This window comes from Aotus nancymaae, unplaced genomic scaffold (assembly GCF_030222135.1).
Source record: "Aotus nancymaae isolate 86718 unplaced genomic scaffold, 86718_ANA_hifiasm-v0.15.2.pri h1tg000016l, whole genome shotgun sequence".
Taxonomy (NCBI): domain Eukaryota; kingdom Metazoa; phylum Chordata; class Mammalia; order Primates; family Aotidae; genus Aotus; species Aotus nancymaae.
In genome coordinates this window covers 6,112,690-6,129,464 of record NW_026988428.1, presented here as the reverse complement: position 1 = coordinate 6,129,464, position 16,775 = coordinate 6,112,690, and the positions used below count along the sequence as shown (strand labels likewise).

The 16,775-nt window shown below is 42.2% G+C and overlaps 1 protein-coding gene across 6 annotated transcripts in view; it reads right to left on the bottom strand.

The window, feature by feature from the left end:
- The window catches only part of TMCC3 (transmembrane and coiled-coil domain family 3), a 299,140-nt gene that overhangs the window by 39,519 nt on the left and 242,846 nt on the right, over nt 1-16,775 (bottom strand). The window contains exon 1 of one of the 6 annotated variants that reach the window (XM_012469328.2): nt 13,910-14,001. The exons of 4 other annotated variants lie outside the window; for them this stretch is intronic. The gene's annotated coding sequence lies outside the window, so the exon portion shown is untranslated. One more of the 6 variants, XM_012469327.2, reaches the window with a different exon arrangement.

Below are 16,775 nucleotides of genomic sequence, written 5' to 3'. Positions count from 1 at the left end.
ATCTCTCCTACAGCAAGGGCACCCGTTTCACCAGGTTTCCTTGTTTTCAGTGTTTTTCTCCTTCCATCTAGTCTCTAGGAGGTCATTACACTAATCTGCTAAACTTCCGCTTTCCTTACATTAAAACACTGCTTAAGATGTTCAATGATTCTCCCTTCAGTAAGGAGACTGAATTCCTCCCCCGGCTGGTACTTGAGCCCTGAGTAGTTTTTCCTATTCAGCTTCCAATGTCTTCCTCCTCCCCTCACCATCCACCGGACGGAACTCAGCACTGTGGTACATGAAGGTATTTCTGAACCTTTTGTTTCACCTCGATACTTACACCCTTCCCTTCTGGACACAGCATTTCAAGGCCTCTGTCGTGTCCAAATCCTACCACTCCTTCGAGATCTCTTCCATGAGGCCTTTCCAAAGGCCTTCTCCTTCCGGATCCGTTTTGGCTCTGATGTATAATGTTGGGTTGGGCCTCTCCTTGTTTCATCATCTTTGCTGGGTGTTTTAGTAGTTACTGAAAGCATTCACTTTCTTAGGTGCCATGTAACACAGCATAGAATGAGCAGTATCACCGAGCAGCAACTACCTACATACCTACCCAATTTCTCTATGCCATAACCCAGGATGTTACAAATTCTGAATGAGACACCCAAGAAAGAAATACATGTTTACCAATATATACATACGTATGCATGTGCACCTATATATTCAACAAATCTTGTGAAATATTATTTATCTTTACTAAACTATATTAAAGTTACCTTGTTTTCTGGACAACTGGATATTAGAAATTATTATTTTTGCTAATTTTGTTATGTAGAAAAATCCTTGTTTGCAGATACATATTAGAAACAAAGTGCCCTGGCTGGGCACGGTGGCTCACACCTGGAATCCCAGCACTTTGGGAGGCTGAGGCAGGCAGATCACTTGAGGCCAGGAGTTTGAGACCAGCCTGGCCAACATGGTAAAAGCCCATCTCTACTAATAATACGAAAATTAGCTGGGCATGATAGTACATGCCTGTAATCCCAGCTACTCAGCAGGGGTGCTGAGGCATGAGAATCACTTGAACCTGGGAGGTGGAGGTTGCAGTGAGCCAAGATTGCGCCACTGCACTCCAGCCTGGCGTCTGGCGATGGAGCAAGACTCTGTCTCAAAAAAATTAAAAAAAAGAAGGCCAGGTGCAGTGGCTCACGCCTGTAATCCCAACACTCTGAGGGGCCGAGGTGGGTGGATCACATGAGGTCAAGAGTTCGAGATCGAGATCAGCCTGTCCAACATGGTGAAACACCATCTCTAGTAAAAAAAAAAAAAAAAAAAATGGCTGAGTGTGGTGGTGTGCACCTGTAATCCCAGCTACTTGGGGAGGCTGAGGCAGGAGAATTGCTTGAACCCAGGAGGCAGAGGTTGCAGTGAGCCAAGATCGTGCCACTGCACTCCAGCCTGGGTGACAGAGTGAGACCCCGTCTCAAAAAAAAAGAAAGGAAAAAGAAACAAAGTGCCCTGATATCTGAATACCACTTACTTTGAAATAGATTACAAACACACACAAAGAAACTAAGAACATTTTAAATTGTTGAATCTGGGTAAGGTAGATGAGTATTTGGTGTGATTCTCTTTCTGCTTTTCCATATAAGAATATAAAGTGATAGTTATTACTCATCAAATTTATTTCATGACCATAATCCTGTTTGAAAAACACTGCTTTATAATTAGAAAAAAGACAGGCCACTTGTCCCAGTGTTTGTTAGTCATACTTAAGGGAGGCCCTAACATTCTGTAGAATGTTCTGTGGCTACTTCCTGGCCAATGAAGGATTTAATGTTCCACTACTGAGTCAACTAATCTCTCCTTCGAAATCCTTTCTATGAAACTTCCTGTGAATCATTATGACCTTAGCAGAAAGGTATAAGATTAAGGACTGGTTTTTGACTTGCAGAGATCACAGACTCAGAACTTACCCTAAGACCTCCCATCCTGAGGACAATCCTTGTGGTTTTCACAGAATAAAATCCAGGAACATCAAAGTTTAAGACAATCCCTTAAAACTGAAAGTGCCATAGCAAACGTGCACTGGCTACACTTTCCCCTTCCTTTTCCTTTAAGAATTGGTTTTAATAAAAGACGAAGTTCCATAAACAGTCAATAGCATCTCATTTAATTGACACTAAGCATTCTAGATGAGTGAATGAAATTTGTAGATAACTGAAATTCCAAGTCTTGTTAATTAGAGATTTCTAGATTTCCTTCTTTCTTTTAAAAAATTTCTTTTATATACAGGGTCTTGCTCTGTTGCTCAGGCTGGCCTCAAACTCCTGGGCTCAAGTGAGCCTCCTTTGTCAGCATCCCAAGTAACTGAGGCTACAGGTGTGCACCACCATGGCCAGGTGGATTTCTAAATTTCCAAGATTGCTTTCCTGTTGACTACAGACATCCACATAATCAAGTTTGAATTGTGACACAGCAACAGTGACCTCAAGAAGGCAACTCAACTAGATCATGCAGGGGACCTGGGACCCAATTAACCATAGGCCCTCGTGAAGAAGCAAGGTGGATGAACTCTGCAACCTCTAAGGGCTTTGCAGCTCTTACACTCAGCAGCCCTGTTACTACTAGGTCTGTAAGACGGGCAGGCTGCATGCAAAATACCAATAGTATAAAATTATTAGCACAGACCAACTAACACAAACGGAATATTCTTCTTTATAATGAATCTAACTTTTTAATTTTTTTGAGATAGAGTCTCGCTCTGTCACCCAGGCTGGAGTGCAGTGACGCGATCTTGGTTCACTGCAATGTCTGTCTCCCAGGCTCAAGCGATTCTTGTGCCTCAGCCTCCCGGGTAGCTGGGATTACAGACATGTACCACCACACCTGGCTAATTTTTGTATTTTTAGTAGAGACAGGGTTTGCCATGTTGGCCAGGCTGGTCTTGAACTGCTGGCATCATGTGATCTGCCCACCTTGGCCTTCCAAAGTGCTGGAATTATGGGTGTTAGCCATTGTGCCTGTCCCTTTATAATAAATGTTATTTACCAAAATAAAAATTAAGCAATAAGTCGTTAAAAACCATATGCAACAAGTAAAAGGAATGAACAAGTGTTTAACAAAGAACCCAGGCGAATCTCATGTGTGTAACACTTAATGAAAGAAGCCACATACAAATATGTGATGCTGTATGATTAGGGTGCTGTGGAAGTGAGAAGAGTGGTTACCCTTTGCGGGGGAGTAGGGGTAGGGAGAATGATTCACCAGAAGGTGGCACCAGGGAGCACTGGGGTGCCGATGACACTGACCCAGGTGACAGTTACTCAGAGCATACACAGGTAAAAATCACCCAACTGTACTTTTAAGAAGCATACACTTTACTGTAAGTTAAACACCAAAAAAGTAAAATATAAGATGGAAAAAAAACTTGGGTAACAAAAATACAGGAACTGTCAAAATTATCTTTATAGTACCTGTGAACATTACAAACGCACAATGAGTAAATATACAATATTGCTCAATTCTAGCAGGAAAAAAACCCTTAAATTTTATTAGCATGTCAACCTGCAATGCGTTCTGTCAGCTCTTCAACATTTTTAAAGTTTCCCAAACTTTCATGACACTATCTCATATGTCAAATATTTTCTAAAAATATTTGTTTTTAGACTATAAAAGAGCCAATGAAAAAGCAGAAATCCACATGGTTTACTAGCAAGGCATTAATATCTGCGGTTTAACCAAATACATCAGATTTAGATACAAAAATATGCAATTTAGAATTCTGCAAAATGCAGCAAAATCCTAATACCATGTTGATCCAGATTGCTAATGCCTTGTTTTATTACATAATAGTCATTTAGAAAGCCAATGTTTCTCAATGAGGCTGAATTTAACTAAAAAGCACACAAAGTACAATTAGGGCTGGCTTACTTAGCCCAAATTGTTTTTATGATAGCTAATGGAAATGATTAATTTAGGTTACAAACCAAGCCTGCCAAAATACAAAATTGCTACTTCAAAATGTTTTCCTGGGCATCTTTTGTGAACTAAGTAGTGTGTTGAAAGAACTGGAGTCAGAGAAATATGACAAGCTCTGCCCTAAGAGGTCACTGTTCAGGCAGGGAGGCGTACAGAATTTTAAAATGTAACAAGGCCAGGCACAGTGGCTCACACCTGTAATCCCAGCACTTTGAGAGGCTAAGGCAGGAGGACTATTTGAGCCCAGCAGTTTGAGACCAGCCTGGGCAAAATAGTGAGACCCCATCTCTACCAAAAAATAAAAATAAATAAAAAGGCTGCTTGTGATAGTGTGTGTCTGTGGTTCCAGCTACTTGGGAGGCTGACGTGGGAAGATTTCTTGAGCCTAAGAGGTCGAGGCTGCAGTGAGCCGTGATTGTGCCGCTGCACTTCAGCCTAGGTGATGGAGTGAGACTTCATCTCAAGAAAAAAAAAGTAACAAGTACTATAGGAATTGAGGGGAGGAAATAAGTAAGCAGGGGGCTTCAATGACAAGCTTCTGAGAAGGTGATAATTGGCTCAGAGGAGACGGCTCAAAAATCACCTGATAGCCTAGCAAGGAGCACCGTGTATCTGCAGAAGGAAAAACTAGAATACGTATTTAGGAAACTAAAAGTTGGAGTGTCTAAAATTGAGAATGGCTAAATAGGTCATTCTAAATCAAGGCACGATTGAGGGCTGGGGCGAAAAAGAGGTGTAAGGCGAGCATCTCTAAAGGGAGGAGGCACAAGGCTCAGAAGAACACAGACAACCTGCAACAGGCTCTGCAAACGGGCTAGGCTCGACACTTGACCACGCAGACAAGGGAAGCCAGGGATTTTAAAGCAGGCGGCGTTTTTACAATCATGAAAAGAAAATACTGGGAAATAGAGAAGTTGGAATATCCAAAAGAAAAGGAGCCTTACCCTAAATACAGGTACTGTTTCTTATTAATCTTTTAAAAATACAGCACTGTGACTATACTGTATAGAAGGATTTTGGATTTGGTTCACGTCACCTAAGAATGGGTCATTCATGAATCTGTGTAATTGGTCATGACATAACAACTTTAAGTAGCCTCTGTCTGGGATGCTGGGATCATAATCATGTGATTTGGACTTTTTTTTTCCAGCATCATTTGAAGCTAAGGATAGCTGAATTCTTACCTCAAAGAACACTGTCCATCATGTGATGGAAAATCAGGCATTTTGCCTCATAAATACATGATTTGTTATTTATTCCACCTCCACCCATCTCTCTTCTACAGGCTCAACACTAATAGAATTCCAATTATTATCACAGCCTTGGTACTTTCCATCGGGGGCTAGACAGATTAAGAAGGGTGAAGTTTTCACCTAGAATGAACGAAATGGCAGGACTTAAAGATGACTCTCCTGAATAGTGGAATTCTTTCTGTCTTCTACTGAAAAGAGAAATCCCTCAATGTACACGGCAAATCACATTCCCTTCACTCTAAGCCATAGTTAGGGAAGACATCCCAGATTCTCCTGAATGCAGGAAAGCACTATGGTTATACCTACCCACTCCATTGAACCAGGTACTAACCATGACTCAAATTCTGTCTGAAACAAAAATCCAAATGAGATTAGTAACAGAAAAAAAAAAAAAACAACCAAGTATATGTGTAGCAGGATGGACAGAAGGCAGTCTCGAAAGCTTCAATGCTAGACATTTTTTTTCTCTTTACTAGGAATTGCAATCAGCGAAACCATGGGTCTGTACCTGGCCTAGAGCCTTAACAATGCAACGAGAATGTGAAAACTCTCACTCAGGGACACCTGCTCTTAGCCTACTACGAAACTACTGCCTGTGTGCAGAATTGTTATTTGAAAACATGAATTTTATGTCCAAAGGGTAAAATGCCCAAGAGGCTTTACTCATGCCAAGTTCCCTATGAACCATGGGGTTTCCTTTTGCCTTGGGAAAGAAGGTGAACTTTTTTTTGAGACAGTTTTGCTCTGTCGCCCAGGCTGGAGTGCAGTAGAGCGATCTCAGCTCTCTGCAACCTCCGCCTCACAAGTTCAAGCGATTATCCTGTCTCAGCCTCCTGAGTAGGTCGGACTATAGGTGCATACCACCATGCTTGGCTAATTTTTATATTTTTAGTAGAGACGGAGTTTCACTATGTTGGCCAGGCTAGTCTTGAACTCCTGACCTCAAGTGATCTGACCACCTTGGCCTCCCAAAATGCTGGGATTACAGGCATGAACCACCATGCCCAGGCTGAAAGGAAGTGAATTTAATAGGACCCCAAGGACTGCTAACTACATACCTTTATTTACAATGTGGTACACTTGATTAATCTGACTCAGCCCACCTCCCTTATTCAGCATTTCGAAATGTTAGGGGACCATCTGTTTATGATTCATGAACTGAGAACATTATGAAGTTTCTCATTCAGCTCAGGGTATCACCCTGAACTTGATGAACTAAAATTTATTTGGTTTCTAGACTTTAATGACTCTGATGTCATTCATTGCTTTCAATGTTATGACTGATGTTTTATTAATAAGGCCATTGTAAATATATCTGTAAGTACCAGAATCCCTGTGTCAGAGAAACACTTTGCTTGATTGCTTTTCTTCCTGGATAAATATATAGTCAACAATCAGTGAATATATACTTCATATTACAGGATTGACTCAGAGAGTTCAACAATATCTAATCAGAGGCAAGGGTATGTTTATTTTATTAAGGGACACATCCTTCAAACTAATCAAACTTTATATGTAAACAAAGGTAAAGTGACATGCGTAATTAGACAAGAATTAAATGACAAACAGATTTGGGTAACATCATTTATTTTCCACTTATCTAGCATCTTTCATCAAAAATGTCAATAAATCTTTCCAACTGTTCCTGTTCCACCTAGGATATGATTATCTGAAAGTCTTACAAGTCTGTCCTGAATTTCACACTCCATAACTGACAGCTGTTTAGTCTTTGGGACTCATCACTGAATGTCCCCTCTCCCTTGCCTCCCACATCACTAAGTTCTTTCTTCTTTCTTGATACTCTAACATCAGAACCTTCTGCTCTGCCCAACACCTGACACCTGCCCGCACTAGGTCTGTTACACTGCACACGTGGACCACTGCAGCAATCTATCTCCTCTCTCTCCAGGCTGCTCCTCTCAGTGGTCACCACCATAGGTTGGTTACAGGATGAGGTTTAAACTCCTGAAGCCAAAAGTCAAAGTCCTCATTATCTTGACTCAAACTGTCTCTGTCCAGATCCTGTACTCTCAGCCTCTTAGCTGGACCAGACGGTTGGGTCCAGGTGAACTATGTCCAGCTCGAGCATAGCGTGCCAAGATCATTTTACCTAACTCCCTTCACCCTTTATTCAGGAGTGCTACATGGATGTAGGTATTATTGCGCCTTCCACCTCCAACAGCTACTCTGTGCCTGCCACATGCACATCAGCATGACAGATGTGTGACACATTTTATTTCTAGTTCTCACTTCAATTATGCTAGTTACGTTTAGCTATCAAAAATATCAAGGAATTTGGGCCGGGCACTGTGGCTCATACCTGTAATCCCAGCACTCTGGCCTGAGCCCAGGAGTCTGAGACTAGCCTAGGCAACAAAGCGAGACCATACTCCTGCCCTCTGATCTCTACAAAAAATTTAAAAATTAGCTGGGTGTGGTGGGATGCACCTGTAGTCCCAGCTACACAGGAGGCTGAGGCAGGAAGATCCCTTGAGCCCAGGAGTTCTATGTTGCAGTGAGCTGTGATCATACCACTGCACTCCAGCCTGGGTGACAGAGTGAGACTCTTGTCTCAAAAATTAAAAAAAGAAAAAGAAAGAAGAAATCAAGGAATTTGACAAGGTCACAAACTAGGGAGTAGCAAGCCAGGGTTTGAACCCAGGTGTGATTCCATAGCCTGTGTTCTTTGTAAAACCTCAGGCTTCCTAGAGTGCCATCCCCAACTTCCTATTTACCAAAACCTAGGGATTCCTTCAGAGTCTGCTCAATTTCACCTCTCCCACAGTCACGTATGATCACCACAAATCTAGTAATCAGTGGTTACTCAGAACTCCTGTTGTTCTTACCTCATAGTCTTAGACACTTTTTGCAGCCCCAGAGCCTCATATGAATAGTCTCTTGAACACAGCAGGCACTCAACTATCTTAACTGAGTCATTTTGCTATTTTCAAATTATTTCCTATGGGTAAAATTACATTATCAGGTAGTGTAACTTGAGTAACTGAATAAAATCAGTTTCAATAATAAGGGCGCATCTATGGTCTCCTAACTAAGAACAGAAGGCAGGGCTAAGTCAGTGGCTCACAGATATCAAATATCCAATCTCTCTTCATTTTTTTCACTACACTATCCTCGGGCCATTTGCTTTATCCTCACATGGAGACAAGAGAGCTACTGTAGTTCTACCAATCACATGTAGTCAATTTCTGGCTATAGATGAGGATACTTATCTTCTTTCATATTTTATTAGGGAGGAAAACTTTTCCAGAAGCTCCTCAGTAGATTTCTCCTGGGGTCCCTTTGGCCAGGGCTGAGTTCTATGTCCATGCCCTAGTTGCAAGAGAGGCTGGGGAGGCGGCACATAACATTTTCAGCCTCCAGGAACAGACTCTGCCAGCCAGGGAGAAAGGGAAGGAAAAGGGTGTTTGGAAAGGCAATCCATAGTGTTTGCAACCACCACCTCGAATAGATATTATGCAATGATCAACTCTGCATAAGGAAAACTCCCCCACGTCCAAACAGGTTATCATTAGACAGGCTTGTTAATCTGGTTAAAAACAAACAATCCAGTTACAATTGAGTGTATTTGCTCTGGACGTAGAAGAGAAGAGAACTGGAACCTCCTTTAGCCACCAAGTGTAAATACATTCCTCTTCCCCAGTGTTTTAGTTACATATCATAATCTTCTCCATCATGATCACCACAAGGGAAGAAAGGCTAGGAAGAAAAAATATCTAGCTCTTTTGAGCTTCCATACAGTCCCCAAAACACCTTAAGGCAGGCAAAAAAAATTTTTCTCAGGAGATTTAAAGAACAGAATTGGAGATGAACATATTAACAAGTCTTCTGCCTCCTTGATTCTTCCATGCTGCTGCTAAAAAAATGCTGGTCTGCCACCCCTACCACCACCACCACCAACCACCACCACCTCATCTGCTGCCAATTCTGCAAATGGCATAGACATCTATCAATAGGGGACCACTTTTTAAAATTCTGGTACAATGGAAAATGATGGTGCCACTAAAATGGAAATGGATCTGAATGGGCTACCGTGGGAAGCTATTCAATCTAAACGGTTAAGAGAGAAAAGCAAGACGCAAGGCTGTGCCTACTGTGCACACTTGTTTATGCTTATCTGAAGTAGGGGTGGAGGGATTTATAATAGATGTGTACAATTATATACTCTCTGTATATGAACATTTCTAGAAGCTGTCTTAAGAACTGTGGATGGTAGTTACCTCTGGGGAATAGGACTGGGAATCTGAGGACATGGACACTTTTTGTTTTAAATTTTTTAACCTTATTTTCACATTTTTAAAAAAAGTCCCTAGTGCCTGAATCTCAAAGTGAGACTAATATGCAAATTCCTGCAAAATTTCATTAGCATACTTAAGATACTTTCTTGTCTCCTCCAGGGACCTATGATTTTACTAACAGTAGCAAAATAAATAATCTATAGGACAGTAAGCATTTTTGTAACTCACCCTAACTGAATTTTGTTTATGCAATTACTTTTAGAAAAGTAACTCCCTACTGAAAAGAGAAATTTTAAATTCCATTTCCCAGGGAAATAAAACCATGGCTTAAAAGGTAGTTCTAAAACAAATTTTATGAGACTAAGCTGGAATTGCCAAGTCATAAATATAAGTTTTTAAGTAAAAATCCCATTAAGATATTGTATACTAATTTCACATCTTATATAACATCATAAAACACTATCTTCTTAAGGGATCAATGCTACTGAAATATTTCCATTGAGAACTGGGCTGCCCAAGGCTCACAGCTTTGAATCTGTATTTCATGGGCAATCATGTTTCCCATAAAAACTCTTCACTGATAATATTCATAGAAGCAGACCATGGCTGTGTTTGATAGGCGTATATATACAGTTGTGTCTTGGAATCCATGGGGGATTAGTTCTAGGACCTGCTGCAGATACCAAATCTATGAGTGCTCAAGTCCCTGATATAAAATGGTGTAGTATTTGCATATAAGCGACATACATCCTCCTGTATACTTTAAATCATCTCTAGATTATTTATACCTAATACAATGTAAATGCTATGTAAATAGTTATATTGCATTGTTTAGGGAATAATGACAAGAAAAAAACCCTCTGGATCTGTTCAGTACAGATGAAATTTTTTTTCCTAAATATTTTTGACCCTTGGTTGGTTAAATCCATGAATTTCTGAAACCCATGGATGTGGAGGGCTAACTGTATATCCATTCATGGCAACAGAAGGGTCACAGAGTTCATCTAGAGACTGTTTACATATACAGTTCATGTGATTCTTGAGGCTAGACTGTTTTACCTGTGATTCTTAGGTTTGGTGTTTTTGTTTGTTTTTTGAGACAGTGTCTTGCTCTATCATCCAGACTGGAGTACAGTGGTGCAATCACAGCTCACTGCAGCCTTGACCCCCCCCAGGTTCAATTGATCCTCCTACTTCAGCCTCCCTAGTAGCTGGGATGACAGGTGCACACCATCACGCTGCGCTAATTTTTGTATTTTTTGTAGAGATGACATTTCGCCATGTTGCCCAGGCTGGTCTTGAACTCCTAGGTTTCAAGCAATCTGCCTGCCTTGGCCTCCCAAAGCTGGGATTACAGGCATGAGCCCAAACGGTTCTCAAGTTTTGGTTTTGTCCTTCAAAAATCGTTTCTATAGCAACAACTACAAAAAAAAAAAAATTAATGTTATCTCCTTAAGGTTAAAGTCAGTTTCTCAGAAGATAAAGCAGGGTAAGACTACTTTCACTTTTAAAATTTTTTCAGTGGTTCTAGGATTCATTTTTAAATGAAGCAATGCTAAAAGCAGATTACAAGGTATATTTGCAGTGTTTGCATTTAACTGATTCTTAAAACATTAAAAACTGTTTGGCATTTGAGCATGCACATCCCCTAGAGATCCAGAAATTACATGTGTAGGTTAGGAGAATACATTGAAAATATATACAGCAGCATCACTTGCAAAAGACGACAACCCACAAATAATCCAAAGCCTATGGGCAATAAAATGGACACACACACACACGTACATGCACACACACACACGCACACACATGCAGACTGTTTATTTCTGGAATGAAATAAACCAGAGCTACAAGAATTAAAATGGGCCAGGCACAATGGCTCCCACCTGTAATCCCAGCATTTTGGGAGGCCAAGGCTGGTAGATCACATGAGCCCAGAGTTTGAGATCAATCGGCCTGGGCAACATGGTGAAACGCTGCTGCTACCAAAGAAAAAAAGATTAGCCAGCCATGGTGGCACACACGCCTGTAGTTCCAGCTATTTGGAAGGCTGAGGCAAGAGGATGAGCCTGGGAGGTCGAGGCTGCAGTGAGCCCATATTGCGTCACTCCAGCCTGGGTGTGACAGAGCGAGATCCCATTTCAAAAAGAATAAAATGACTAAATCTTAAAACAAGCAAGTCAAAGAACACATCCTGTATGAATTCTACTTTATAAAGGCCAGATGCAGGCAAACTCTTGTTTAGGTATGAACACACACATGGTCCAAGAGAAAAATCTTGAGAACAGTTAACATAAACCTTAGGGCAGTGATAATCTCTTGGTGGTGGGAGGGCTTGTGATATAGATGCTCAATCAGGGAAGAAGGTCACAGGGTCAAGTTCAACTCCTTACCCAGGGTATAACATACAGGGGTGTTTCATGTTATTAATTTTTTAATGGAATACCTTCTTTGTGTAATCCAACATTTTAAAATAAAAACTATGGAGTAAATTATACAGTAAAATAAACAAAACGTGTGAGAGAGAGTGTGTGTGTGTGTGTGTGTGTGTGTGTGTGTGTGTGTGTGTTTGCTTAATCTGTAGAATGAATGACTTCTTTCAATCCTATTGCTTTATCTCTGGCCCTATACTTAACCCTTTGGGTAATAATGTTAAAATCTAAATTTGAGACCCTACTTAAAATGTGACCTGGTCTCAAAGGCCCTCAGGTCACCACTGCAATGATCTTCCTGGATCATTATCCTCACTGGTTACACACAGGAATGCGAAGCATGTAGTCAGGAGAAAGCCCTGTAATTTCCCCCAAGCCACAGGCCACCCCCTGGAAGAAAAACAACCGACTCTCCATAAGCTGACTGGAAAGGAACAGGTGGGAAGGAGAGCAGAGGGGCCCCCAGCATTGTCAGGGTTTCTCCAGAATGGCCTGCCAACCAGGACAAGCCCTGTTCCCACATCTTTTTGAACAGCCTGGCACAGAAAGCAGCTGTAACTGTTTTATAAGCAGTGCTCTTGCAGTTTGGGGAGCATTTTCCCTTTTATTCCAACTGCAACTGTGTGCGTCAAGCTCTGTCAGCTGTTGTGCTCCCCGCGTTACGAGGCTATCAGATGATTTGCTGTCGGAACAACTGGCCCCTTTGATTTTTTTTTTTTTAAAATAACAGATTTTTTTTTTTTTTTTTTTTTTTTTGGAGACAGAGTCTTACTCTGTCATCCAGGCTGGAGTACAATGCCACGATCTTGGCTCACTGCAACCTCTGCCTCCTGGGTGCAAGCAATTCTCCTATCTCAGCCTCCCCAGTAGCTAGGATTACAGGTGCTGCCACCACACACGGCTAATTTTTGTATTTTATACAATAGAAATGTAACCTCCAAGATGCAAATGATCCAATGGCAAGCAGCAAACTCCTCCAACTTTCCCCCACCCCCAGGGGTTGTGGTTTCTGAAGACTGGGGATTGCTATCAACAATGGGCAAACCTTTGCTACAGAACTGATTGGGGGGAAAAAAACCTGAATAAATGTGTGCAAATATTTTAATGTTCACAGAAGAAAAGAAAGATTGTATTTTGTGTCAATACACAGAAGTCTTCTATGACAAAGAGCCACAAGTGAATACAGATTCCCCATGAGATCAACAGCTCCCACAGGCAGAGATCACACGAACCTGGGCCTTCACCACCCTACGGGAAAAGAATCCCACACTCTGGGGTGTCCAAGCATGGTCTGAGGAGCCCCGGTTTGGAGGCACTCTCCCTTTCCCCCCACAGCTGCTTCCTCTCCCGGCCCACAGCTCAAGGCAGCCACCACACCCTTCTTCCCCAAGGTGGGCAGGGCAGCGTCACACAAAGTCAGTTTCACAGAGTTTCAAGTTTCTAGGCAAGGCAGGACAACTCAAAGACGCCCATTTGTCGAAAGATCAGATGTGAAAGTACAAAGTTAGATTCCAACTCAGAGCCTGGTTAGACCCAGGGTTACTTTCGAACTCCCAGGATGTGGGAGGAGACCTGGCTCTTCTCCAGCCAGTAGCCGGCACAATCCAACCCAGATATTTGTCCATCTGTTAAATCACTCACACTGGACTGACATTTTTAAACAGTCATAACAATAAGGAGACTGGTGGTTCATTAGGTGTTTAGGCAGTTTAAATACCTAGAAACCCGCTGAGAAATTGGGGAGGGATTTGGGCAAGCCCAAAGATAACTATTAAGAGCACAAAGACAAGTCGTATTTCTTTCCAGCATCTCTCAGGATATTAATGACCACAAAGCTCCATAATACATATTTACACACACTGGCTGAAACGAAAGAGCCGTGAAGAGACTTACCAAGGACCACACAGCAAACCAGGGAGCAGAGCAGGATCGGCAGCCAGCTCACCTTCCTGCCTGAGGCATTTGAATCTGCAAGGCGGGCGGGCTAGATATTCCAAACAGCACCTACCGTATGACTCAGCCTGGACTTTGGAGATACTGCTCACATTATCTCTGAGTATTCCTGTGTTTGTCTCAGAGAAACTCCACGCCCTGCACTGTACCCAATACAAATGTCAGTAATAATGCACTGTATTCAACACACTGCTGTACAAATGGGCTCTTTGTGCTGCCAGCAGAAAAAAATCCACATTCTATATCTTCGCAGGGAGGTCGACGACCAGGGTGCCTGCTGTCAATCACCCTGACTCTGGGATTGCAGGAGCACAGACATTGTGTCTGGTACTCTCTCTTTACCAACAAGGAAATGGGCTCAGCTCAACAAACCTTGTTAGGCTGAGCAAATGCCAGCCGTGGACTGGGCACAGGAAACACCACCATGATGAAGGCAGAGCAAAGGGGCCAGCCAGCGCCAAGGGCAGGGAAGTGGCTTAAAGACAGTGAGCAGTCAGGAGACTCTCCCTCTGTTGATTCATTCGTGAGAAGACACTTGCTGGGTGCCTCTGTGTGTCAGGCGCGGCGAGGCGTGCTGGGGAGGCAAAGGGGCATAGCCCCCTCCTGGCTTAGTGGCCCGGGGGAGAGAAACAATGACAGCCACTGATAAGTGCCAGGAGAGTACTTGGTGCTAATCGAGCATTTGGGAGGGGTTACTAAGGGGGACAAAGAGGAAAGGCGGAGGGGACAAAGTCAGTGGAAAGCAGAAAGAAAGGCTCATCAGAAGGTGAATCAGTTAGAGAGAGGTAAGGATTTGGAGGACTTGGTGCAGGAGAAGACTAGGATGGCAGACGGGTCAGACCCTGAGGATCCCACTTAAATCATGTGAGGTATCTGGGGTACATCCTGCGGGTCCCTTGGCAGCCGCATAGAGAATTAGGATGATCAGATCCCTGTTTTAGACAAGTCCTTCTGAGAAAGCAAGATGGAAAATGCCCTTCTGTGGAGCCAACTAAAGCCTGCTGGGGCAATCTATGGGCAGACCTGGTGAAGGCTGGATGTAGGGTGGTCGAGAGAGGCCTATGAAGGAGGTGGAATGAGAGGACTTGACATCACCTGGATGTGGGGGTGTAAGGGCGAGTCAAGGAAAGCCCCACTTCTGTTTCGTTCTTTCTGGTAGCTAAGATTATTCACAAGATAGGCAAGAGTTTTCAGCCTCAGACATGATGAACCTAAGGTTCCCATGGGACCTTTAAACACAGATGTCCTGATGGACACAGAGAAAGGGACAGAAGCAACAGCACTGGCATCCATCGGGGACAGTGCCTTAGACACCTCTCTGAGGAGACAAGCATAGACGACCAGACCTGATCAAACCCCAGCTCTGCCTCTTAGCAGCTATATGAACTGGGGCAAGCAAATTCACCTTTTTGGGACTCTAGTCTCACCTAAGGAAATTTCTTTTGGCATTTAATGAAATCGGAAAAGGACATGATGTCATGGCAAACAGAAGATATTTAATATTTTCCTCTTGCCCTTTTGTGATCATATACTGCTTTGTATTATAATTGAGTACTTAACCTTTGCAGCAGATTACCAGTTTTCTTGCTGTCACTCACCTTTAAATCCCTTTTGACCATATTTGTAGGCAGAAATTCTCAAATATTTGAATTGCCACAAGTCATATGAAAAACTAAGGCCAGACTGTTCTAGGGGACCAGGGGTTTCCTGCCTTTGACCTTAAATAACAAATGCAAAGATCTCAAAATTGCCATGTGGCTTAAGTGGTGTTGATTTAACTCTGTGTTGAGGGGTGGGATGGAGAGAAAAGGGCAGTGGGGTTTGGGAAAGAGGGAGAATTTTGTCAGCCTAATAAAGGCTAGTCAAAGCCTACTCTGTGAACACTATACTGTAATATTTAAGAGGAAGAGTGTCTACCAAAGTTAATATTGCATAGCCTCTATCCTCTGGCTCAGTTCAAGTAAAGGTCTTAAGTCATGTTAAATAATAAATTCCAGCAAATGGATCTTGCCTTCAACCAAATATTAAGTCAATAGTACACTCTGTATATGAGAAGTATAGACTTTCTTTGCTAGGTCATTTTGCTAATTCTATTTATAACTCTTAAAATGAATATTTTAAAACTACAATAAGATTTTTAAAACCAGACTGACCAAAAAGGCATACATAATTCAACTCCACATAGCTAAGCTTGTTCATTTTTCTTCAGGGTTTGCCTTTACATTTGGGCTCCAACTTGTCTTTACCTATTTTTATGGCTGCCTTCCTAGTCTGAAAATATCTTGGTCACTGGATATTTTGTTTCATCTCAAGCTTAGCTCCTAAAATACATTCAGGATCACTTCTTCCCTCCCATTCTTCCCTGGTAGCTTCATATGTTCCCTTCCATTCACCCAGAGCCCAGTTCAGTACACCTACCTCACGTTCTGTGTCTCAGTCACAAATATCTTTTATAAAAACCTGCCCAAGTTTCTAATACAAAATGATCTGGCAACTGCCTCAAAGCTCTCTACTTGGCTCATTTAATTATTTTGATTAAATGTAGATAATGATTCCATTCAGAGCTAATGGTGTTCAGGACTACCCATTCCTGGCTGTCTTCAACCTGGGCACATGTGACATGCCTCAAACATGACAAGTTTGAGAGGACACTTTGGTCCCTAAGGGCCGAGGAAGAACAAATCCCCCTCCCTCACATCTGTAGTCCTAACCTGAGGTTCTTGCCTCTCTTAAGACGTTTCTGGATTCTGGGTGGCTCCCATTAAACACGATTTACATCTCCATCCTTCTTAGCCAACCTCTAAGATTTTGACACCCCACTGACATACAAACCCAAGATACCTTCCAGTTCTTCTCTGCCTTGAATAGACTTGAACACCCCAGATGTGAATAGACTCAACTTTTTTGTGTGTCTATAAGAT